This window comes from Balaenoptera musculus, chromosome 20 (genome assembly GCF_009873245.2).
Source record: "Balaenoptera musculus isolate JJ_BM4_2016_0621 chromosome 20, mBalMus1.pri.v3, whole genome shotgun sequence".
NCBI classification, from domain to species: domain Eukaryota; kingdom Metazoa; phylum Chordata; class Mammalia; order Artiodactyla; family Balaenopteridae; genus Balaenoptera; species Balaenoptera musculus.
Genome location: NC_045804.1, coordinates 3,842,255 through 3,869,712, shown reverse-complemented (window position 1 = coordinate 3,869,712; position 27,458 = coordinate 3,842,255).

Below are 27,458 nucleotides of genomic sequence, written 5' to 3'. Positions count from 1 at the left end.
AAGACAACCAGCCAATATTTTACATATACAAGAAAGGACAAATTATCATATTTCCAAAATAATGTCCCTAAGCTTCACCAATTCGCCAGTGCTCGAGTTGGACTTACTGGCATGTTTATACGGGCTGTGGGCTAAGGTGGCTCTTGCTTTGTCAAATGGCCAAATATAAATAATCTGCAAAATTTCTTTACCAAAATTTACAAGTCTCCTTTGGGCCTTCCATTTATTATTGTAATTCCAAGAAATATATTGTAATATTTATACATATACAAATTAACATATACCACATGATAAACGCCCTCAGTATGCCTTTTATGCTGCTCTATGAGATGTAAAAGTTGACACTATAAATAAAAACTAAAATGAATCATTTTTAACAGATATGCTTCTATTATAAAGTATGACTAATAAGAATGTAGATTTGGAATCAAATATTTTATCACATTGCTTTACTTAGTTATTTATTTTAATTTTACTTAGATCTAGGAGATGTAGAAATCTACACTTCTTTACTATTTACTATAGTAGCAAAATGATCTAATGTTGGGGAAAATTATTTTGAAATTATATATGCTATTAAATTATACTGATATAAATAAAATTAAAATTAGTTAAAATGTGATAGAAAAGTATTGGCTTTACCTTTTTCTTGGAGATATAAATACATAAATTTAGGTTATCAACAAAGACCCTTATACCTAAATAACCAATTAGCTTAGGAAATACAATCAGAAGAGCAAGTCATGATTTTGCTAGGTTTTCAAGACCTTGATTAGGTGTATATTCTGAACTAGGGTTCATCCTGAGACGTCAAACCAAAATTATTGCAAGTACTTTGATGACTGACTCATGAGTTTATAAACTTAGGGGCTCTGATTTCCCATGAGAGCTCCAGCCACCTATTATTTGGAACTGAGATAGGTCATTTCACTTATTTTTTGCTTTTGCTTTCTTATGTCTCAACTGAAAACAAGAGTCCGGCTGATGGTTTTTCAGAAAAACTCTCCATATTTAGTGTTTTAAATTGGTGAGTGATTTTCTCCCACATGGTATTATTTTAAGGCTTAAGGAGCAAATCGGAAGTTCGTTGTGGTTCAACAGAAGTGAAATTTGAGCATTATCGTGTTAAACATTAACTACAATTTCCAAAAGCAATCTTTACTCTAATATATACTTTTTGATTAAAAATAGTGCTAAAATGTCAGTTCTGATATTCTGATTATAGTTAAAATTAAAATAGTTCTAGAAGATGAAAAAAAATTCATCAGAAAAACACTCTTTCAAATACATAGAAAGAATTCCATTTCCCTAAATGGATAAACAAACCAAAAAAAGGTCTTGCGTTCAAAACTCCGTTCTTGTCTTGACTTTTGTTTCGCTACTCTCTCCAAGCATCACCACTGCAGAATGATTTTCAAATCAGCTTGTCTTCACATATCAAATAGGGACCTGTCCTTTTGCCCTTGATTGATACTTAGTTTTGAAGGATGAGTGCTCCAAGTCTTAGGATAGCCTCCTTCTTAGGGACCGAGATGAAAGAAAGGAAGTAAGTACACGGGAAATTGCCCTGAGGATGTCCTTGTCTGGTTCCAGACAAAAGCACGTATGCTATTTATTTTCTTAAGAGTAATTTGCTTAAACAAATTATATAAATGTACTGAATTACATGTTTACATAGTAAATTAAATAATAATACTGCTCAAATTCCAAGTTAAGATGCTAATTGCAGCTTCCAAAATATACTTTAAAATAATTATTTTCTCTATCTAATAATTATTATCAAATTACCTGGTGCATACTCTACCTCATATAACAGGAAGAGTAAAACTTAGGTATGACTAATCAAAGAAAAAAAAAGGATCATATCCAAATAACCCTTTTAAGTTTATAACACAAGAACATTTTCATTCTGATGGTAGCACCTTAAACTGATGCAAGTTCAAATGTTGTTTTTATGAGCTATGGTTTTATTTTTGAATCATCTCCATGAAAATTATTAACTCTCTTTAAAGTCCTTTATGTAATAGTTTGCATTTATAGTCATTGCAATTTGATAAACACTAACAGTACAAAATAAATAAACCATAGGGACTCGTATTTCAGAGAAAAACACTGAATTGAAGTAAGAAGATATTTGTATAAAAGCTAGATACAAGGACCTAATGTTTGTATGTGGGTTCTGAAATAATGTTATATCTTAAACAGCCTATTGGTTAAAGACTGCCAGTATTCCTTTGAATACTATGGTATTCCTTCCCCTTGCCCTAAAAGACACAGCTCAGAGTTCCCATGTGGTAATATCTTCTCAAATAAATGGCTTAATTTAATGAAAAGTTTCTTTAGAAATAAATTTATAAGATGTATTTGTCTGTGTGCTATTTACTTATAATCATTTAAAGTTACAGCTCAAATCTAAAAGAGCAATTATTTTTTTAATTCACTATTTTATCAACATATTTCATTCTGCGTGATAAATAAAAGATAGACTTTGTTGACTATGAAAAAATTCTCCTCTTATGTCCATGCTGCATATTATTTTTTCAGCTTTATAGACACGTGTTTTATTTTAAATACTCCCAGCATTTGAGTGGCCAGCACTCCACAAACAAAATGACTAAATATCAAATTGCCTTTTGTCATTCATGAAACCTATGAGCTCATTTTGGTGCGAGAGATACCTGAGCAACTATACCACATATGGGAAGGAAGAAGCCTAGACACACTTTCAACATCCTGACAGGATCCTGATGAACTGGGAACGGGCCCTAGGAAAAGAGTGAAGACAGAAAAATAGTTCCCCATGGAAGAAGTTAAGAATTTCTCTAATAACAGAATGAGTGAGCAAATCAAGAGAACCACAGCTCTGCTACTGTTTAAAAGACTCTAGTTAACAATGTAAACATTTCAGGGAAAGAACCATTTATTTCCTCTATTATCCTAGTGGGTGAAAGTTGTAGTTTGGTGCAGTGAACAAGAGTCCTTTCACACATCTCAATTCTTCCTTGTATGTAATGTCTCTCAATCTATTCAAGGCATTTACTATATTTTTTTTCTGGGAATAAAGTGAATGAAGAAATATATTGTTAAATACTTTCTGTAATGATTCTTAGAAAGTTCCGACTCAAAAAAAAAATGGAATATCTTCTTTCTTGGGAGTAATTTTTTGAAATGTCACTGACAAGAGGATGAAAGAAGGGGATGTCCGTGTTACATGTTTGAAAGAAGAAGGAAGAGGTCTTTTATCTTTGAGTTCTGGATACCAGATTCAGCTTATAATTTTATTAAAACCAAGAAGTCATGGAATACCTAAAGCAATGATGTCGTGTTGGTTAATGGGTGGTCCCTAAATCTGGTAATTAGCAGACATTAATTAAGAGTCCAGTTCAGATACTAACAAGCTAAAAGACTTAAAGTTGTTTAATCTATTTAAGCATCATTGTTAACAAAATAAAAATGATCTCTTTCAGAGATGGAGTGAAAATAATATAAAATAACAAACAGAAATATATTTTGAAAAGTTAAAACTTTAATTGAACTCTCCAGTTAGTAACCTATTCTTTACATGAGTTTATATAGTTTTCAAATAAAGAATGTTTGCAAACTTGGGGGAAAAAATCCATAAATTTTTTTACTTCTCTCATTTTTATAAAGTAGAGACAGAGTTTTTCCCAAATTGGGTTAATTTCACTACCATTTGCTGCAAGACACCTAAATTCATACTCTGAACACATGGTATATTGCACAATAAATTTTTAAACTGCAGAATATTAAAATAAAATCCATACATTTATTCAACCATATTTATAAACCAAAGGATTGCAAGGTGTAATAATAAAAATAAGAAAAAAAATAAAGAAAAATATAAAAATAAGAAAAAAAACAAAGTTGTAATCCATTTATCCCACTGGCCCCATCTAGTCCAGCCAATGATTATAGCAGATGTGAATTAAATATAGATATATTTGCAATTAGACTGAAAGACAACATTCACCATATCTGAACATGGACCTGCCAGCTTCGTAAATGTTAATGCCATAGTAGTCTGGATTATGCAGTCACCGTTGCTGTAATAACATTCGTTTGCTGTCAGCGCTCCTGTGTTAAAACAAATTAGCTAGATGATTAATGAATATCAAAAACAGCATGTGGATTCTCTGTACTGAAGTCTTACCCAGTGTGAAATCCACTGGCCTCCAAGTTAGTGAGATAATTTCTGGATCAAATAATGCTCCTATGGACTTCAGAAGCATGTGGAAAAATGTTTCCAACCACCGAATTGCATTTGATTGCAGGATAGAATGTGCTCCTCACTTCATAACAGATGGAAGCCAGAGTTGAGGGTATTTGTTTTTGTTCCTGTTATTTGTTTTAGGACAAAATAGAAGGAGGTTATTTCATTTTAAAAAACGAACCAATTGGACCCAGAGTAAAAAGTGTGAAGAGCAAAGAACTGTAATCTTATAGACTGATTTTCAAACAAATTATATTCTGGGCTTTGGTAAGAGCTAGAGATCACAGATGTCTTACCCCACTTCCACTTGCTAAAAAGCAAAACTGCTCTAATTTTCTTCTTTGTAACCGATAAATATCCAGAGGTATAACATAAAAATGCAAATAAAATTAACCTTCATAAGACTGTAAGGTCACATTTATTAAGATGCAAAACAAAATCCAAGCACACATATATAATATATACTGTTTTATATTTATAAAACTTTGTATATATACACATATAGATGTATACTTATATTTACATAAGTTTGTTACAATTGTGTGTATGCATACACACACAGTTTGAAAGGCATTATCTGTTATCACAGGAAATAGCAAAAACTTATAAATATATTCACACTCAATAATTCTGCTATTTTAAACTGATTCTCAAGAAAGTATTTAACAGAGGTAATAAAATGCCACATTAAGATGTTCCTATCAAAACTAATTATAAGAGCAAAGATGGGAAACAAGCCAGCGTTCAAACTTAAAGGGAATGTTTACTAAATTATATTGAATCAATGTGATTAAATGTACCACTTTTATGGTGAAATCTTACAATGATGAATTATGAAAATTATAAAGACATTATAAAATGATTGCAATATAATATATATGAAAAAAGGAATGCAGAGAAAATTACTTGAATATCAACCATGTAAAACATACACATATGTTTAAATTTAAATTGTATGTAAATTTAAATTAATCGTAAAAATAAAAGTAGTTGAATACTTTTATCTCCTTTTATGATTTATTTTAAGTAAATTATTTATTATAATAGTAATTTATTCTTTGGTATAATGTGAGTGTCTAATTTTCTTAACAAAGAGTTTATTACCAACTGACCAAGTATTGTTTATTGAATAATTGTGAACTTCCATTGAATATGAATATTTAGTTAGAGAAGTTAGATTTTTTTGAAATTATTGTAGTTTTTGGACAGTTTCCACATTATTATGTTTCTCTCCCAAATGGTCTAAATGTTCAGATAATTTTATATTAACTTTGGCAACTTAAAAATATCATTATCATTTGAATAGGAATTTTACTTAATTTACAAATTAATTGGAAAGATTTCATCTTTTGTATTTTGAGTTTTTCCATCCAAGAAAATAGTACTGTCTCCTAATTCAGTATCTTTTTTCTGGTCTTTCAATGATGCTTTATTTATTTATTTTTTTACATAGTTTTAATAATTTTCTTAAGCTTACTCTTAAGATAGTATGAATTTTGCTCATGCAAATATATATTTTTATGTTTTCTGACTATTGCTAATATATTAGAAACCTATTGAGTTTTGAATTATTAAATTATACCATATCTGTTTTGAGCTCTATTACTAACTCAATTCTATTTTCCCCCAGTAGATAGTCACAAAAAAGTCAGATGATTAGAATATCACCATATTTTTGTTTTAGGGGTCATTGTATTGATTAACATTTCCACATTTAAAATATGTCAATTATCCTATGTGTTTTCTATTTTAACTTTTTAAAATTTTTGAAATAATTAAATTTACAAAAAGTTGTAAAAATAATTCCCCCCAATATCCCATATGTCCTTCACTTAGCTTCCCCAAATATTATCTTAAATAACCACAGTACAATGATCAAAACCAGGAAATTAAGTACAGTTCTACCAAGTGGTCTACAAGCCTTATTCACATGTGTCACCTTCCCACCATTGTCCTTTTTTACGGTCACGATGCAATTTGAGACCACACATTGCATTTAATTGTTTTGTTTCCTTAGTCTTTTCCACTGGGGACAGTTTCTCAGTCTTTGCTTTTCATGACCTTGACACTTTTGAAGTGTAGTTGCTAAATCTATTGTAGAATGTTCCTCTTTAGGTTTGTGTGATATTTTCTCATGATTAGAACGAAGTTATCCATACTGGGGCCAGTATATCGCAGAAAGTGATGTTGTGTCCTCCTTACTGTAGTAGATGAGGCCATACATGAGGTCTATATGTCTTATTACTGGTGATGTTCACTTTGATCATGTGGTGAAGATTGCCCATCATCTTTCTCCACTGTAACTACTGTATTTCCTTTTATAACTAGTAAGTATACTGTGGATAAATAATTTGAGACGATGCAAATATCCTATTTCTCACGATACTTTTTGCCTGCTGATTTTAGCATCCATTGGTGACTTTTGCTTGCAACAATCGTTAATGCGTGTTCTTGCCAACTGCTGATTTTATGTCCACCACTCCTTCTGTGCTTATTCATTGAGATTCTGTGTGATTCAAGAGCTTTTCCTTTTTCCTCATTTGTTTGTGCATTCAATTACTTACATTAACTGGGACTCATTTATTTCATGGGTTATAATCTATCACTATTACTCTTTATTTTTGGTGTTCAGATTGTCCCAGATTTGATCACTGGGGGCTTCTTCCTTTGACATGCTTCCAACAATTTTTTAACACTCCTTTTCTTTCTGGCACAACAATCTTGTTATCCCAGACTCATCTTGTATTTTCCCTGCCCCAGCACCTTCTCCAAGGAATCTTGGTTCATTTTATTTGAAAATGATATTTAAAACCCAAGATCTGGGACCTTGATATGATCATTGCTAGAGATACAGCTGTTGCAAGGCCCTCTCAATGGATGGAGCTAGGAAATATGTGTATGTGCATGCACATTTGTCCATCTATCTGTATTTATTAAACAATGAGCTTATACGCCTCTGATTGCAATCTCACCCACAAGGCTCATTCTAGCCTTCCCACTTCCCTTATTTATAACTCCTTTCTCCAGCAATATGAAACCTGACTCTCATTTTGCACAGTGTATTTACTTATTCTCTCAATCCCAGGATACACATAAGACAGCTTTAGTATTGCTAATTTATTTTCTAGCTAGAGTACAATATTTGTGTAGACATATTTTGGCTTTAGCCTTATCATACAAGTATTTAGCCTCACAGTACAGTAAAATGCTTTTGACCAATTTACTTAAGTTAAATTTTTCTCCCCCAACCCATTCAATTTGGTTATGTTATTCATTAGTAATGCAGTTAGGTTCATTTATCACTATTTGTATTCCATTTGGGGTTTTTCATTAAAAATATGTGTGAGTTTGTTGGTTTGTTGTATACGTACACACAAAACAAGCAAACTCAGGGGCATCATTTTTTCATTATCTCTAATGCTGTCTTCCCAGTCCCCAGAAGTTCCACCCTGTTTGCACCCATCCTCTTTAGATGATCAATACCAGTAGTTTCTGGCTTATTCTTCCTGGATTTCTTTTTCTCAAATGAGAAGATGCATAAGTATTTTTTATATCCCCTTCTTTCTTTTATGAGCATACGTAGAAAAATTTATTCATGTTTTTCAGGTAACAGTATATCCCAGAAATCACTCCATCTTAGTACATAATAGCGATCTTCCTTATCATTTTTTACAGTTGCATAGTATTCCATTGTGTGAATGTGCCATCATTCATTTAACTGCTTTCTTAAATAGAGTCATTTCCTTTGTTTCCAGTATTTTGCAATTACAAATAATGATGCGTAAATAATTTATTTTTGTGTATTTTCATACTGTCGAAGATGTATCTTCAAGACAAATTTCTGTAAGTGAGATTCCTGGGTTAAAAAGGAAGTGTATGGGTAGTTTTGACAGGTATTGCTGAATTTCCCTCTGGAAAGTTTGGGGGAGGTTACATAGCTACAATCAGTGTAGGAGAGGGCCTATTTTCCCTCATCCTCACTAAACAGAATTTTTTCACTTTTCACAAATCTAAGGGAAAAATGATGTCAGTGTTTTTTCAAGTATGTGTTTCACAAATTATGAAAGAGATTAAACATCTTTTCATATGTTATAGGCCATTTTAAAATCTGTGTGTGTATGTGTATACACCATAAATTTTAATAATAGTGGTGATATTTGTCTCCAAATTTACTCTGCTGATTTTACTGTAAGTGCCTCTATTGCTTTTGATCTCTTAGTTTTGAGGAAAATGTTCTTTATCATGGTAAGGAAATATCATATATTTCTATAATTTTTTAAATAAGGAATGAATTTAGATTTCATCAAATGAGACCTTTTATCATCTTATAAATATACTTATGGACATAATAAAATGTAGTATATTCATAATTTCCTTTTAGATAACTATTTCATCTTAACTGTATTACATTATTTATCAATTAAAATTGCCAATTTAGTTAGATTTACTTTGTTTTGTTCCGTTTTGATTAGACTTTTCTTGGGAGAACTTGGCCGTAAGTTTGCTACGAGCAAAATGGCTGTAGCAAAGCACAGAATGAACATTCAATCCTGTTTTTTTTTTTTTTTTTAATTCCTTTTTCCAAGTTATAGGAAACAAAAATGACTAGAGTAAGTCCCCTACATACAAACCTTCAGGTTGCGAACTTTCAAAGATGCAAACGTGCGTTCGCATGTCCAGGCACATTAGTTAGTTCACGCGTCTGGCGTACATTGTCACGTGCGTGCAGCCTCTACAAGTGGTTGTGCCTTTGTGTACTTTCCTGTGCAGGACTGTACAGAGTACACAGTAGTACAGTGTCTTTATTTCAAGCCCAGGATGTCTGGAAGCAGGTGTAAAAGCAGCAATGATGTAGCTGGTACTGCTAAGAAGTGCCAGGAATTGGAGCCCCACAGAAAGGATGAAGAGAGACAAGAGGAAGAAGAAGTAACGGAAGAAGCGAAGAGATTCACAACGCAGGAAATGACAAGGGGATTTTCTTTATTTGAGGAGGCACTGTTAGTTTTTGAGGCACAGGACCCAAACGTAGAACGGTACACGAAGGTTGCAGCAGCCATTCAAAATGCAATCCAGTGCTACCGGGTCATCTACGACGAGAAAAAAAAGAGCTACTACACAGACATCACTGGATCATTTTTTCAAGAGGGTAGACAGAATCGAATCCAGCAAGGAACCAGAACCTGTGCCATCAATGTCAGGCATGAGTGAAATTGCAGCTTGCCCTCCATCTCCTATTGCCGACGATCCTTCAGCTCTACCATCTCCCACCTCCTCTCCGTAACTCTTCTTTCCTGTTCACTCGATGCCAGCCCCTGTGTGCCAGCTCTTGTACTGTACTGCTGTACTTTTCAAGGGACTGTAAGATGAAAAATGTTTATTTTTTGTGTTTGGTTTTTATGTATTATTTGTGTCAAAAGTATTATAGACCTATTACAGTACAGGACTAGATAGCTGATTGTGTTAGTTGGGAACCCAGGGTAACTTTGTTGGACTTCTGAACAAATTGTACTTACACACGCACTCTCAGAACGGAACTCGTTAGTATGTAGGGAACTTACTGTATATGAATACATTTGTGTTAGCACGTATGTGTATGAAGATGCACATACATATGTATTCATGCTCACTCCCTAACGATATGTGCCATATTGAACCCATACTTTAGCTATGTCAGCATTATCTAGCATTATTATTAAACATATCATATAGCTTGTTCCAACAAATTATTTTATACCCAGTTTTCCAGTCAAATTAACCAAATAAGAGGAGGCAATGAATAGTTTTACTTTGTACTTAGGTTTTTTGATCTATTATAGAATCCTGGGAACTTAATAGATCAGAGAAAGACATAGCTATACACATTTTCCATTCCTGGGTTGACTTTCTTTTCAATTTTTATTTGTTCTTGTAAAGTCAATGCCTGTTCATTGTAGGAAATGAGACCCTCCCAATGCCATTGTAACATCACCTTCCTAGTTAGTGCCCTGGTAACAACACTTTAGTGCCCATTACATGGCAATGACATCTGAGCTAAAATCTCAGTGGTGTCACAAATGAAAGCAAATAAAAGGACATGTGTATTTTCTCTGCTAATGAAACAACCTAAATACTTAGACCCTTTCATCACAATATGTCACCACTAATAGACCGAAAATATGCATATGTCTGGCTGTTCTTTTACATTTTCTCCTTTATTGTATTTTACTTTTTAAACATCTACCTTTTACTACTTCCTAGATCACATACCTGAACGGAATCAGAGCAAAATCCAACCACAAGTAACTGGCATCTGTAATCAAAATATACCTCTAGAGTTTTCATGTTTGTTTTTCTATCTGTACACATGTGGTCTATAGACTTGTGGTATTTAAAAATGTATATGGGTGAAATACCTACCTCGGTATCTTTTACAAAAATTTCCCTTTATTATACAGAATGTGTTGAGTTGTATACATGGGTCAATCTGTTAGCATAAATCACTTCGCCTTGTCCGTATGCATGTATTGCAAAATAAAGTGAAGCATATTTAAGCCATAAAAATGTCATCAACAATAGGCAACATCGTAGATAGGAATCAAGTCTCATTATTAACTGAATCATGGGAAGTGAGTAAACTCCTCACTCCTAGTTCTCTCACTGTCAGATCCTTACAGAGTGTTTGGGAACAAGAAATATGCATTTTAATGAAGACAACCAATATTTCCGCAGTCATAGCATACTATGATGGTTTGAATAATGCCAACATATCCATATCTTAGGGAGAAAGTAAGATGTAGGCCACTTGTTTAAATAGTTAATGCAATACAATCAATATCAATGTATCTCTTTGGCTTAGGGAAAAAAGTTCCTGTAGGTCTTCTTTCAAAGTGTGAAGAATGAAGAGAAAAACAGTCTCCCTAAGATGATAAAATAAAAATTATATTTAGTAGGTTGTACTGTATTTGAAATGCCCTGTTCTCCCCTCTCCCATTTCACTTGAAGCTAGGAAATAGATACATAATTTTCTGTTTTTATTAATCTAATACTGGTTAATACACCCTTTGTGAAATACAAGCCTCTGGTTCCTTCTAAGTGATTATGGAAGGTAAAGAAATCTTTGACCAAATGTTAGTTTCCGTTATAGGAAAGCTTTAAATCTCAAGTCCATTAAATTTTCCACTGACATGTTTGGCAGATCTTAAACCAGATTGTTTCTCCTACTTTATCTTAAAGAGTACCCATCCAGAATTCTGTATAGGAGCATCTCACACACACACACACACACACACACACACACACACACACACACACACACACACTACCCTACATCTCGGAGAAGCTCCACCATTTCATGTCCTTTCTCCCGGAAGGCATTTGGTATTCACCTGGCCCCTTAGACTTTCTCTATTCTCGTTTCCCACCCCTCTCACCAGCTTACTCATGAGTTGAAGACACCACACAAATCTTGGGAGAATCGTATGCGTGTGTTCAAGATTTGATATGATTTTGCTGGCATTCTTATTCCATCAACCAGGAGACATTTATTCTGACAAATATTTACTACTACTCTCCAATTTTAAGTCTGCACAATTTTCTTACCATTCAAATTTGTATCTTTGAAAATATTATTTGCCTTTATTTTAATTTAGGTAAGCAAAAAGTATGCATCCTACCAAGAGTAACATACCAAGTATATATAAAGAAAAAGCTAATGATATTTTCCTCTTACTTCCCTCTTTTTGCATGCCATCTCTTTTAGTAGCCTATGCTACCCATAATTTTGTCTACATATATTTCCTTAAGAATGGGTGATTTAGAGTGACTTTTGAACTTATTCAAAAATTAATTACTTTTTTAACCCAGAAAACCGAAAGTTGCCAAAGAAAAGGAGGATTTGAGAGGTTTTTATTCTAACTAAACTTAAAGATCAAAATAAAGCTTTAAGAAAGATTCAAAATATTGCTGGATTTCTATAGAGTAAATATCTTACTGAAACATTTGATAATATAAATAGGAATTTGAAGGAATTTGGGATTTAGCCATGAGCTAAATGAGTGAGTAGACAAGAGTCTGTGAATAGGGTTTATCCCTGTTACTTGAGTTTGTTACTTTGCACAACACTTTATCTCCATGTTTACAATTTCTTTGTTGCCAAAATAGAGAGCCGGACAAGATAAATCCATGGACTTTTCCAACACGAAAACTCTATGATACTGTAATTCGATTTCAGTCCATATAGAATACTATAAATACTGCTTATCCAAGTAACATAGTAAACACTGATATAAATTGGTTTAACCCCTGGCTTTAGGAATACAATTAGTCCATCACAACATATTAAACAACTAGATTTTTATAATTTATGTGAATGTACCAATATAACCTGGTACATTTTATTTTAAAGTGAATGTTAGTCAAATCTCTATGCCATCAGGTAAGGAGAGTTCCTATCCTAAGAGAAAAGCTGAATTAAAAGGCAAAGCGGCTTTTTATTTGTACTATTTATTATTTTTATTTGTACTTTTCCCACATGACACCCAAGAAACTCACTTTTCCTCTTCCATTCTGTTTCCTTGCCCCTGACTAGCCTCTACTAAATTCAGAAACATCTATAGCTGTGTGCTTGCTCTGGAGGGGTCATTTCTTTTTGAGTAGAAACTATTTCCCATTTATTATTCCCCCCTCAGTGACTTGCATATAGATGATACTCATTGAATGTATTTTGAATGGAAAATTTTCTTATATTATCTACTATGTTTTAAAATCTCATTAGATTAGTATCATTACCTTAATGTTGAGATGGAGAACCTGTGTCTTGGAAAGATTAGGACCTTTGATCAAGGTCATGCAGCCATAAAGTGGTAGAGCCTTGAACTTGGGCCCTCGACACCTCACTACATAACCTTTAGAGATGCAGGGTCTGACAGTCCTCTCTTCTCATTGTGCACAGACTAAACTTTACATTCTTCTGCTGAAAACACCAGAAGTTCAGTGCAGGACTCACTCAACACACATATGGAACAGAAGCAGATTTGTTTGAATATTAGTCTTTCAGTCTATCCAGAAGCACCATGTTGTAGCTAAAAGAGAGTTATCAAAAGTTGCTTATGATATTTCTAGTAATAGGTGCCTTTTTAATCAAATGTGTTTTTATTGAATTCTCTTTTGTGTGCATCGAATAGCCTTAGGGCAGCTTTTCAATATAGTTAGCTTTTTGGTGTTAGAGCAGTATGTTTTAACGGAGGACAATTTGGAAACTTTTATTAAAACAAAGTGGTACAAGACTGGAGATTGAGGAGAAGCAGGTTGCCAGGTGGTGGGAGGAAGGGATCCCCGTGCTCCATCATTTATTTTCATTTGTTTTAATCTTTGTTTCTCATCACAGAGCCTAGAATTATAGTGCTCTGCGGGCCAATGCTAAGGAAATAGACGGAAATTGAAGTTCATTGTGTCAGTGGCACACATTGCCCCCCTCACCAGGAAAGGAAGGGGAATCTGAGAAACCTCAGGACGATTAAAATTTGATTTCCATATCCTTACTGACAACGTGCTATTTACCTGCTGCGGGATTTGAGCCTCTTGCCATATCCCAGTTCCTCCAGGAAGGGACTGGGTCAGATGTACGCAGTTTAGTCATAAGTTTACATGGGTAGCTACTTGGCTATTCATGGTTGGTGCTGTGTCATTTTGAATAATGGAAAAGCTTGCATTATATAATAAGGTGAATAGAAGAACTTGGATGATCTAGGTAGTAAAAAGAGGCTGGATTTTTTTTTTTTTTTTTTTGGCATTTATTGGGTTAACTGATTTTTTTCCCTTAACATACACTGAGTAGTTATAGAATATAAAAAGCTCTTTTTCATATCCCTCCAGCGTGTGCTGGGACTCCACATATAGAATACCCCCTCCCCTGCAAAAAAATTCAGACGGTGCCAAAATCTACATTTTCATTTGGCGAACTAGTTAAATCTATTCATAATCTGGTGCCTGAATCAAATTTCAGAGCCGACTAGACTGCTTTGGCTCCTGGTTTTTGTTGCTCGACCTGTCTCCGACTGAAGTTAGCTATGATGTTACATCTCTAGCTGTAGAAAATTTCTAATAAGGGTGGCCTGCTTTTCCTTGCCACTGAAGGGCTCACACGCAAGATGCAGCATTTCCGAGCAGGGGCCCTTTTGGAGCCGCCATGGAGCATTTTTGGGAAAGAAACTCCTTGTTTCTTTAACTTTTTCCCCCCCCTCTTTCTCAAAATGTTCACTTTAATAGCTCTAGCACCACATAAAACTCATGTACTCTCTAGTGAACGAACTGTGCAGAGAACATTGTCAAGAATCAAGAGAGAAGGCATGAAGATCTTAGGGATTAGTTGTAAAAACACATGGGATTTCTCTATTTGCAACACAGGGAGAGCACCTGAAGGAAGGGCAGGGGCAGGATGGGTGCCCAGTTACCTGGGATGAAGGTTACTTTCTTCTAGAGGAATATTCAGAGAAAGAAAGAAGGAGAAGCTAGTGGTCAGAAAAGAGAAGATTGGAAGGCGATTGCCAGAAAACAATGTAGTTGGAGACTTAGTTGACATGAGAAAATGATGATCGGATTGTTAAACGTTAGGAGGTGACTGCAGAGCTCAGTTTGCTATGGACAGTCCAGGTATAACTATTGTTATCCTGTCTGGCTTATAAATGAGATGATAGATCATATTCTCACCCTATACATTGTTTTTTTTAGGAAACCCATGATAAGTGTTTTAATGCATTTTTATTAAGTTATAAGAGATATTGGCCCAATTTTTTTTCTTCTCCCAAACAGCAGGAAGTTTTGTTATTCCATGAAAACATTAAAAGTATGCCACACCCCTATTTACTTAAATACTACTGTGGAATTTTGTTATAACCATATTAGAATCGTTACTGGAAATCAAGAAGTAGATCAGGAGTTGGCAAGATAGTAAATATTTTGGTGTCTGTGGGTCACAGAGTCTCTGTTACAATTATGAACTCTGCCAACGTAGTAGTTCGTGAAAGCAACCATAGACAACATGTAAACAGAGAGGCATGGCTGCGTTGCAGTAAAACCGTATTTACAGAAAAGATGACAGGCCACGTGTGGCCTGTGGACAAGAGATTGCCTGTCTCTGATTTAGAAGAACATTTATAGTCATAAGACTGTGTTGAGAATATGTTGATAAATAAAAAGGAAGGCTACAATAAAATGATAATATCGTTAATACATTTATATATTAAAAAAACTAAATGACACCCAGCATTCTAACATGTTAAGCGGTTGTGCAGTCAATAGTCATTTAGGTAGTGCCGATGTGTACGCCTATGATTTTCTTAAGTTTTCTGAGGTTTTGCGCTGAGTGTTATTTTACTCTTATACTTAGGAAAAAGGAAAAGAAGAAAAAAGCACAGTACCCCAGGTCATGATGTCACTGTTAAGTGTGTGTTGACCTATTTCTACAGCATGTTGTTATGCTTCAATGCACAAGAATTAAACTGCCTGGGCTGGGATTTGGGCTCCAGTACTAACCAGCTGGGCACTTGGACCGCATTATTTAACTGCTTCTTATCTTAGCTTCTGCTTCTGTCTATAGAGATAATCAGGCACAATTACCCCGTGTGGTGTTCCGGAAGCCTGGGCTGCTGTAAAGGTCTTAGAACCACATCTTGCACATATTCAGCAAATACAATTCTTTTTATGACCCGTAGAAGATAAGAATACCCGATATTCCTCTCACTGAAGGTTTTGAAGTTTCTCTGAGAAGATTTGGTAAAGATTTTGTTTTTCTCAATGGATAATTAGTAAAGAAACACAAAATAAGTATTGTTATTTGTTGATATTATTATTATCTCTAATGCCATAAAGTTTGCCTGGCAGTAACACTAAAGGAAAAACAACCAACCAAAAAAACGACAACTCCGTTTCCTATTTGCCACATAATGACATAAATCTTAAGTGGGTAAACCTTGAAGGAAGACCTCTATGGAGTCTAAATATTACACCTTTCGCATGATTTTAACATTATTACACTTTTTAAAAATGCTTCCTAAATTCTACTTTACAGCAAACCTCTGACCTTTGTAGGAATCAGAGCCCATGCGAGACTTCTCAAATCTACTCCCATGTATGCAGGGCCTGGTGTCTCACACTGTGAATACAGAAGCTGGAAAAGGGCACAGTTTTTCCCCTTAAATAGCCACAGGTTACAACTAGAAAGGCTACTAAGAATTAACTCCAGAAATAGCTTTCGTATTTTGATTAACAAATTTTTCTCCTTGAGTTTTCTCTATAAATATCATCCAAGAAAATGCATTAACACCTCCAAAAGTGGAAGTAGTCAACATTTTCTGCTGTATCCAAAGAATGAGAGTCCAGTGCAGAACTCAGGCGGCAGAAGATGTTGGGGGGAGGCGTGAACGGAGTCGGGGGAAAGTAGGCTCCCATTATCTGAGGCTGAAATTTCTATGGTAGGGAAACCTTTATAGAAAGGATTTTTTAACTTTTTAAAACAATCATCCTTTTTCTTTTCCCGTTTTTTATGATTAAGGGTTGGTTTTTATTTTTAGCCTCCTCTCACCATAGTCATATTTAATATTAATAACAGTTAATATTTCCCATATTAACTCATTTTGTTATATATTTTTTCCTCTTAAAATGCAAGTACTTTGGTGTGAATCCTTTAGTTAAGCCAAAGCCCGAAGGCTATAGTAAAAGCATGAAAATTGCTCCCTGCCAATAAAATTTAAGGCAATTCTCTATTAATTAGATATCCTTTCTGCTCTTGCCATTCTCAGCCACATTCCCACTTTCCATTCAATTGTAATTTTCTTCCTCTTTCACATCCTAGTTGAAAATCTTTTTGGCTTTTACTTTTTTAAAAATCGTCACTCTGACCATGAAATGTCTGTTTCTTGCATCAGATGAAGAAGGTAATAGTTTGTGTCTGTCGTGATCATAATGGTTTCTCTTGTGTCCATTGCCTGATACATTACACATTACAGGTGCTCAATAAATGTTTATTAGATTACCTAAAATATAACCTTTCACAACTCATTTATTCTGACTTAATAATGGTTAGGAAATATTATTTAGGCCAGCTGTGTTGTGAAAGACAAAATGACCATCAGTTGCTATAGATACCTCAATTAATTTGACCATGAAGATTTTATGACAAAAAATAAGCAAACAATAAAACATAACGTTGAATAAATGAATCCCAATTATGCCTTTTTTTTCTAACTAATTGTGGTCAGTGGTCACTTCCCAATCCCTTTTTCTTGTAATCAAAGGGCTGCCAGGTCCTCTAACACCCCAGTGGAACTGTAAAGATGGTTGGTATCAGAGGATCTACATCATGTTTCCTCTTGTCATTTATGCCTGACAGACAGAAATTTCAAAGAAATAATTTACACGTCGTGAAAACATAGGTACGCCATTTTCCTGAAAAGTTCTTTTCCAAAAGTCCACTTGTTTCATCTGGATTTTAAGGAAATCCAACAGGGCTAAGAAAAGGAGAGAAGAATACGTATCTGTAGCCGTTATTATTTCTTAGTAACTCTTCAGTTCTCTTCTTGTAAAATATAAAGGAGGACAGAGGACCAGGGAGTAATACGACATTTCACCATTGCTATACCTTTCATGGTCCGGATCCAACATCACTATTTGGTGAAGCATTACTTAATTGCTTTAACTCCTTTCTCTGCTTACCTAGTACCCAGCCTTTATCCTGCAGTTACCATTATTTGAACGATATTATAACTCTTTGTATTGAAGCCTATCTCTTGTACCTGAACCTAAGTTCTATGAGGGCAGAACTCATAGAACTCATCTTCTACCCAGGGCACTTAGAAAAGCTCTCAGTGAATCTCTGGTGAATGCATTCATCTGTGTACATCATGTGCAGAATAGGCTTCAGACATATTGAATGATTTAAGAAAGTACCAGTTGAACCAGATACAGCTTCCCTTGCTATTAATAGGGACATCTCTGCCCCTCATAGAAAGTAGCAAATACATTGTGGGGTTTTTAAAATAAATTTTTATTTATTTTTGGCTGCATTGGGTCTTTGTTGCCGCGCGTGGGCTCTCTCTAGCTGCAGTGAGCGGGCGCTACTCTTAGTTGTGGTGTGCGGGCTTCTCATTGCGGTGGCTTCTCTTGTTGCGGAGCACGGGCTCTAGGTGTGCAGGCTTCAGTAGTTGTGGCACGCGGGCTCAGTAGTTGTGGCTTGCGGGCTCTAGAGCACAGGCTCAGTAGTTGTGGCGCACAGGCTTAGTTGCTCCGAGGCGTGTGGGATCTTCCCGGACCAGGGCTCGAACCCGTGTCCCCTGCATTGGCAAGCGGATTCTCAACCACTGCGCCACCAGGGAAGTCCTACATTGTGTTTTGATACATTGCCACATGCCCACAAGAGCCTCACTTCACTTTTAAGGTCTATGTGTCTGAGGGTGGGCCACTGTCACATTCTGCCCACTCCCCACTGACTCTGTGCCACGACCAATGTGGTCCCAAAGACCCTGCAACTCTGGTGGTAACTCTTCTCACCTGAAGAGGTCAAGCGCACCACCCCACGAGCAGAGTCTTCTCGGCTCTTTGTCCTTATGGTGTCGATACAACACAGCTCCAATCTAGAAGACAAGAAAGGCCCACCATCCAAACGCGATTTTTACTAATTTAAGCGCATTTAACCCAAGGGGAAAGCCAAGTGGCTGGGTTGGTTGGGGTCATTTATTCTGCCAAGTTTGGGTGGGTTTGTACTAGTTGAGCATTTAGTGCCAGCCCTGATCATTATGGGCTGGCACAGAAAATTAAGCTACCACACCTTTAATGAACTTAATTCCCTTATTTTGACAGAGTTCCCATTTCCAGTGATTCACAGTTTACATTTAGACATTTCTCCTATAGGCGTTTGCCAAAGGCCTTAACTGGCAGCTAAGTGCTGGATTCGTTAGACACTAGAATGAGAAACATCCAAATCATCTTCACAGGTTCTGTAAGCAAGATGTAGATCTGAGATAGCCAGTGTCAGAAGCACTCAGGGTCACCTCCAAACACATGCCCCGCATCCTATCAACTTTTCATTACTGTTGCGTGTTGAAGATTCAGGCCCCAGGCCTTTAAACAGAGAGGGGTTACTTGGAGAAAACATCCTCGTGAGAATGAAAGAGAGGTGGTTTGTTTCATGGCTCTATAAATGACAAAGGATTTTGGTTTTGGTGTTTAAAGACTGGTGGGGTTGAGGAAATTATCTCAGCTTCTCATTTAGTTTATGAGGGAAAGACAGTGATGGGTAACATGATTTCTATGTACAAGCGGCGTGCAAAGTGTTTTCAGAACTTGCTTTAATCCTTAAAATTTGTTCAGGGTCAAGCAGCTATTAAGGATTAAAACTGGGACTGAGATTTGTCTGGTTCCAAAACTCATGCTTTCAAACACTACTCCAGGGATCGGCAGACTTCACTGTACAGGGCCAAAGAGTATGTTAGGGTTCGCCGGTTAGATGGTCTCTGTTGCAAGTACGTGCTTCTGCTGTTATAAGGCATAGAAGCTGCCAGAGACAGTATGCAAAGGAATAAGAGCGGCTGGTCCAACAAACTTTATTTGCGAAAATGAGTAGGAGGCCAGATTTGGGCCGTGGACCATAGTTTGCTGCCCCTTGTCCTGCTCTATACTCTAAACTTGATTTTTAAATAACGTTTCCTTTCATGCTTTCAGCAACTTCTGGAGGACTGGACACTAACAGCATTGTATATGGGTCTCTTTTCTCTCTCCTTTCATCCATTTATTAAACATATATTGATTACTAATATAGAAATATTATGAATCCCTTGAATCTTTCCCTTCCTCCTCATTTTGTGTTCTTTCTTAATTATTTCAGCCATCCTTTCTTTCTCAAGACTATCTCAGAAATGCTCTTATTTTGCCCAATGCTCTCCGAATTCCAGATTATGAAAGTTTTTTTCCTTCTTCTAGATGAACTCACTGTTAGCTCAAGACATTAGGTGACCTTCTTTTGACATAAAGCACTCTGTCACCCTCCCTTTCTCCTCAGGTTGTATATAATCAGCAGTTTGGGAATCTGTAATGGATTTTCCAGGAGGCAGCTCTGATGAAAATGTCACCTTTCTAAACAAAGGCAGTTGTCAGAATGTCCTTTCAGAAATCCAGATTATTCACTGTTCTCATCATGCTGTTTTCAGTTCTTCAATAGTAAGGGGGCATTGCCACCTGGTGGAAAAAATATTGAGGGGGTTAGATGGCCACCTGGGGAAAACACAGATAAGCACATTTACATAGACTGGAAGATTTTACCTTGGTAATGTCATTGCAATGCCTAGTGGTCTGAAAGCTGACCTCCTTCCCTGTTCAGAAGCTAAAACAAGTAAATGCAAGTAAAACTGTTTAACAGTTGTGTTTGAATAGATCTAGGTGATCTATTTTTAGAATAAATGACTTGAAATGCCATGATATTCCTAATTGTTAAAGCTCCACTGGACCCATTTCTTCCCCATTTATAGAATTGCCCACTCTTTTTTCTATTAATTTCTATTTACTTCCTCTAAATGGACTTTTTTGTTTCTATTTTCAATAATGCTCGGGTCTTCTATGGCCTCTTAACTTTAACCTAATAGGTCTTTGAGCAACTTTTAATTTTTATTCTTCATTGGCCAGCCTGTATCTGCTGCCCCTAAATTTTATCTGCCTATTCACCATCACGCACTCTGAAATCTCCCTTCCATCTCCCATCACATTCCTAGATCTGCAATCAAACATGTTAAGTTTGACTTACTCAAATGACCCTCCCCAGTCCTTATGCTTGTAGCCTCTCTGTGACCTCAACTCCATCCTTGAAATTCTTCCTTCATGGTTTCCAGCCATGCAGTTTCCTAATTCTGCCCTTTCTGCTCTCATTCTGCTATCATCCTTGTTTCTGTCTTTGCATAATATTACCGCTTTTCCTTTCTTTTTTTTCTTTCTTTTCTTTATGTCTTTCTTTATTTCTTTCTTTCGGTATTCATTTCGGTCTGACTTTTCATTCTTTCTTCCGTTGATTCTTCGCTCTTTCGTTCCTCTCTCTCTTTTCTTCATTCATCCACTTCCTCCCCTCCCTCCCTTCCCTTCCTCCCTTCTTTCTTTCTTTCTTTTCCCTGCTTCTTACTGTGACTATGAAAGGCCAACAGTTTTTATCATCAGTCTTCATCCCCTTTACAGCATACCTTCTAGATCGGTTCATTCACTCGCGTGGCTTTCAACTGTTGTTCTTCAGAGCATCTGCCTTCCCAGGCCCTGTACCCCAACCCATGCCCTGTCTTACTTCTTACTTTTTCAGAGATTATCCTAAAATTCTAAACATCTCCTCTAATCAGCTGAAACCACTCTGGACAAAATTGAAAGGAACATATTTCTTAACATCATAATTACATTTCTTGATTCCTGCTTTTAAAGGAAAGCACACTTTCCCTAATATTCAGTATTAGACATCTTAGAGCAATTCAGAAACAATTCCGCTGTTTTATTGTTCTGGCCCAGTCTGTCATCATGGCTCTCTTTGCTTCTTTCGACATGTTTATCTTGAGTGTAAACTTCAGGAGTAGAAAAGCTTCAATTCTTTTGTTCCCCATTGTCTCCCAGCACCTAGCACAGGGTCTGGCATATCATGCACATTTAATAAATATTTGTTCATAAATAAATGAAATAATGTTCACAAACCTTTCTCTTTTCCATTCCAAGTGCCAGGATCCGTGTCATATCCTTTTTACTTTATCCCAGGACTCCAGAAGCCTCTTAGATTATAGCCCTGCAATTTGACTATTGATCAAAATCACCTTGGTGCTTCATTAAATGGCCAGTTTCTTGGGTCCCATTTCCAGATATCATGATTCACTGGACATCCAGAAGTTAAATGAGCACAACGCTTCATTCAGAGTCCTGGCTTTCCTCATTCTCTTCTGTTCTATTTTATTATATATTATAGACTTCTTTCTTTTTTATAAATTTATTTATTTATTTATTTTTGGCTGTGTTGGGTCTTCGTTGCAGTGCACGGGCTTTCATTGTAGTGGCTTCTCTTGTTGTGGAGCACGGGCTCTAGGCACATGGGCTTCAGTAGTTGCAGCATGAGGGCTCAGTAGTTGTGGCTCGCAGGCTCTAGAGCGCAGGCTCAGTAGTTGTGGTGCGCGGGCTTAGTTGCTCCGAGGCATGTGGGATCTTCCTGGACTAGGGCTCGAACCCGTGTCCCCTGCATTGGCAGGCGGATTCTTAACCACTGCGCCACCAGGGAAGTCCTATATTGTAGACTTCTATCCAAATTGTAACAAATTCTATTGTAGCCAGATCCAAATTTATACACAATTCCCTTCTTAGGCTTTCATCCTTGTTAGTTTTAATTTTTCAAACAAATTAGATGCATGTCAGGGGCAGAATTAAGAGAGCAGATTTCAGATTTCCATCTTCATTTCCTATCTCCTTAATCTATTAAATCGTATCTATATCATGTGGTTCCTGTGAGGATCAAATCAGATACTTTTTATAAAATTGACTTGTAAATGAAAACGCTTGGTTCATGTCAGTTGTTTTGGTACTCTGTTTCTACTGTAATTATAACAATGTTAGCCACAAACTAGTCAGTCAATGGCCAAATCCTTACAAAATTATAAATTCAGTGGACTGCTTCTCTGAAACAGTATATAAGATATACTGTTTCCAAAATATTAATTAGTTTATAAGTTCTTTATGGGAAATCACATGTAGACCATTATCTGTGTTTGGAATTTTATTTCTTGCCTTTGAAAGAATAAATTTGCAGTTCAGACTTAGGAGAAAAGAAGCTGATGTAGCAAATGTTAGTTTGTCTATATATAAAATCAACTTCTTACTCAGGAGGAAACTTATTGCTCAGTTGGGAAAGGAACAGTAAGTGCCCTTCCCTGTATGAAGTAAGGGTCTTAGAAAAAACACAGGCATCACACTATCTTCTCAGATATTAAACTAGGTTGCTATATTTCAAAATCCATAGAGGCCACATGGCTTTTTCACCACTGTATTCCCAAAGCTGGGAATATAGCAGGAGCTTGATAAACGCTTATTACTTCGGAAGCCAAGTCTTCTATTATGGAACCTTGATCACATGAAAATGTTCTTTTCGATGTCTTGCTTTCCATCCTAGTTCTTCTCCAGGGCTAGCTAGTCCCTATTGTTTTCCTTAATCACATGATCTCATTGCCAGGTAACACTTTGTAGTTGCAAAGTGGACAGTTAATAATAATGCACTTAAGGGACTTCCCTGACGGTCCAGTGGTTAAGACACCGCTCTTCCACTGTAGGGGACACGCGTTCCATCCCTGGTTGGGGAACTAAGATCCCACGTGCCGCGCACCGTGGCCGAAACATAGAAAAAATAATAATAATGAACTTAAGCTGGCCGCATAGCCTCACCTGGAGTCAATGTTTTTTTTTTCCTGAACCTTCTAGTGGTTGGAGGTTGCCATGTGACCTAATTTTCTCCAATGAGATTTTCAAGGAACTGAAGTTGCGGCTGGCACAAATTGGTGTTCCAATATTTGTTGAATGAATAAAAAAACCCAAATGAAATAGGGAAAAATAAGTTACGTGTTCAACTTCTGCCTCTCCTAAAAAGACTGCTGCCTTGTGCCCTCCCTGGCACACGGGCGAGTCTGTGCTCCAGCTTTGGGCACGCCGATGACCACAGCACTCTAGGGCAAGGGCTTGCCTACTCTTTCTCTAAGGGGTCAGATAATAAATATTTCTGACTTGGTAGTCATGAGGTCGCTGAAATACTCAGCTCTGCCCTTGCAGCCTCAAAACAGCCATAGATAACACAGACACAAATGGATGTGTTTGTGTTCTAGTGAAACTTTATATACAGAAACAGGCAGTAGGCTGTGTTTGAGCTTTGAGTTGCAGTTTGCCTGCTCTAGGGGATCATGGGGAACAAGTCAGGAAGAAAATGGAGAACTTGAAGGGTGTCATGCAGCTGAGCTACACCCGCAACCTGAATTGCTCAACTCAGGGCAGGAATATGGGAAAGAAATAAATTTCTTCTTTAAACTATTATATTTTGAGGTTTTTGTTACAGCAGAGCTAGTTAGCTGGTGCAAACAAGATATAATAGAATGAATTGCTGACTGAATTTACTGTCATTGCTGTTGTAGTTATCGTAATTATCATTGTTGTTATTATATTAAGTCTCTAATGACCCTGGGATAAATTGTCTATGGTTAAACACCAGAAGTAGCCAAAAGGGGAAAAATAACTATTATGATGTTCGGTAAACTCACTTAATTTAATCATCATAACACTCAAAGGAATAGGGGCATATTAATTCCGTCTTGGCAAATGAAGGAAGAAAGGATGATATAGATTCAGTGTCTTGCCCAAGGTCACAGAACAAAAAGTGGTGAGATTAGGATGGAAGGTCAGTTACGTCTGATTCCATACCCTTTGCTCACCATGCCTTCTGCTGGGATAGTTCTGATACCATTTTGTTTGCATACCTACATTTATTAATATATCCAGGCCTGCTATAGACTAGAAGGGAAACCCATCTCACAAATGCTCTTTATATTAGCCAGGTGCTTACAAAGACTCCATAATAATATATAAAACAGTCCTTTATTTGGGATTCATGTCTTGGTATTAACTTGCTAGAAGGTTCACAAGAAGAGATGGGGCCCTTGAGTGATTGTTCTGCCCTTGCACTGCCCAGTATGGTGGTCACCGGCCACATATGGCTACTCAAGTTACATGAAGTTAATTAAATAAAAAACTCGGTTTCACCCAAAAAATTGCTCAGCCACATTGAACGTGCTTGCCAGCCGCTGGTGGCCGCTGCTTGGGGCAGTGTGGCTTCTAGGACGTTGCCCGTTGTAGAAAGTTCTACTGGACGGTACTGTCTCTCCTTTTCCACTGGATTTGACTTTTTTAGTTTCTTTGCAGATTCAAGCTCTCAGTACTTGACCTTTGGTGTCCCCAGAGGGCTATCCCATTAGCGTCATCCAGAGGAAGCTGCCCCTACTTCCAGGTTCCGTTATTTAGTTCCCCATGGCCCCCTCCTTCTTTTTGCTTTTCCTTTTTGCTCCCCACCCTCATGGCCCTTGCCCACTTCTGTGCTGGTTGTCATGCCTCAGCACTAATTGCTTCCCAGCAGGATGGAGCCAGAGTCGCCAATGGCGTTAAAGTCGAAAGAAGGAAAAAGAAAAGAGGACAGTGTGTGGAATCTGCCCTCAAAGTGTGGGAATCTGCAAACCAACTGAATTTCACACTGTCTGTATGAACAATCCCCTAAGTTATTATGCTAGGAAGAATGTTTTGCGTCTCTTTACTCTCCCTGCTAGAACCCAGAAGGAAGGGGAGAGTGTGAAAAACCTCCTGGCACCTCCATTTTTAATAGTATATGTGTGTGTACATGTTTGTCTGTGTGTGTGGTGTGGTGTGTGGGTGTGTGTGTATTTTTCTGCCCTATAGAGAGTGTGAAAGTCCCACTTAACAGCAGACACCTACCTGCCACACCTGGTCGCCCGCCTATTGTTTGAAAAGCTACAGTAGGTGAACCAAAAGTGTGTCTTAATCCAACGCTTTGGTTGAGGTTGAGTTCACTTTTATTACGAGAACACAGTCTTCAGAGTTTATGAAAGTAGAAGCTTATGGGGAAAAAAAATAGCTGTTCAAACAGGCTGAACAACAATGACGGCTCTGGTGGAATTCATAATCGTGGACTAAACGTGAGTCTGTATTTCTGTCTGCATCGCAGTGCGAAGGACCAAAGGGCGATACGAATTGCTTGGCTTCTGTGAAAGCTGCGAATTTATGAGCTGCTCTTTCCAGGGGTGTTTTATTAGGGAAGCCCAGAGGGCCAACCTGGGCTCAATACCTGCGTTCCTACTACCCATCTGTCATCATCAGGAATAGACATTCCAAAGAGAGAGACACACACACAGGTCTTACAGTTATTTGTCACTGAATTTGTTAGTAGAACAGTACATTTTCGGAAAATTAGCCCCCTGTTAGAAAACTTGGGACTTTTTAAATGTTCATCAAAAAAGGAGGGATCTGGGGGAAACTGCACCCTCTTGTTTATATCAAAATGTGGTCCAAGGGGTGCTTTGTGATTTGGATGTTTAATGAAATAATTGTTATTTGCCTTCCGGAGTGAGAATTTACTTTCTTTGACCCTCCTTTGGAGCTCTTCGTTTTAAGATAAGCTCAAATATTGACAGAACTGGAACTGAGATTAAAGGACATATAAAGTGCATTAGTGTTACACCAAAGGAAGAAGAAAGAAAGACCAAGGGGCCTCTCCCACAGTAAATAAAAGCGACAGAGATTCTTAAGAAAACACTGCTGAATTTCACTCCTGTGTATGATGAAACGGATTAAGCTTACAGCGGTCTGAAGAACAGGATGGATTCTTCACCTTGACACCCCCAGGAACAAACCACAGTATTACCAGAACTCCTTTTTTTATTCCTTTTGGCCATTTTCGTTTTGGTGTGTATCATAATCTGACGCATAATGAAAACCAGCTGTTGCCCCTCAGAGGAAAAGAGGAAAGGCTCCGCCAAGTACTCTAGAAGCTGGGTAGCAGGGAATCCACAGCCCAGCCTAGGGTCTCACTTGTTCCGTCACTTAAAGAAGGATGGAGTTTGATGGGAAGGAGAAGAGGAAAAAAGATTACTCTGTCAATGCCCTTGTTATCAGAGAATGAATTATCCATGTGCACCGTATATTACCTAAGGCTTCCAATTTTTCTCAGTTGAGGGCTGAATGCTCCATTAGCCAATTTGTACATTTATCCCTATCTGGCCAAAAAGAAAAAAAGAGAGAAAGAAAGGAAAGTGTGTCCTATTTGTGATATAAGCAGGATTTAGGATTCAAAATGATGACTAATTATTGACGGGGTAAATAGAGAATTACCTGGTTCCCAGTTAATATAAATTACTATGTTTAATGTAAGGCAAGGACAGAGCAAAGAGGAGTTCCCATTTCCCCTTGTAAAATATTTACTATTCAGGCCCTCACCAGTTCCACCAGTCAAATATTTACTGACAGAGTTCAGGAGCAAGATGAGACACGTGGCCATTCATGATGGTTATGGTCCAAGCTGGCCAGACTGAAGTCAGAGCCCCTAAATTTTACTCTTCATTTAACACCCTGGCTCTCTGTGTTCGTGGAAAAAAAAAAATCACTGAAGAATTTTCTGCCAACCAATGAGTTATTAAACAGAAATTAT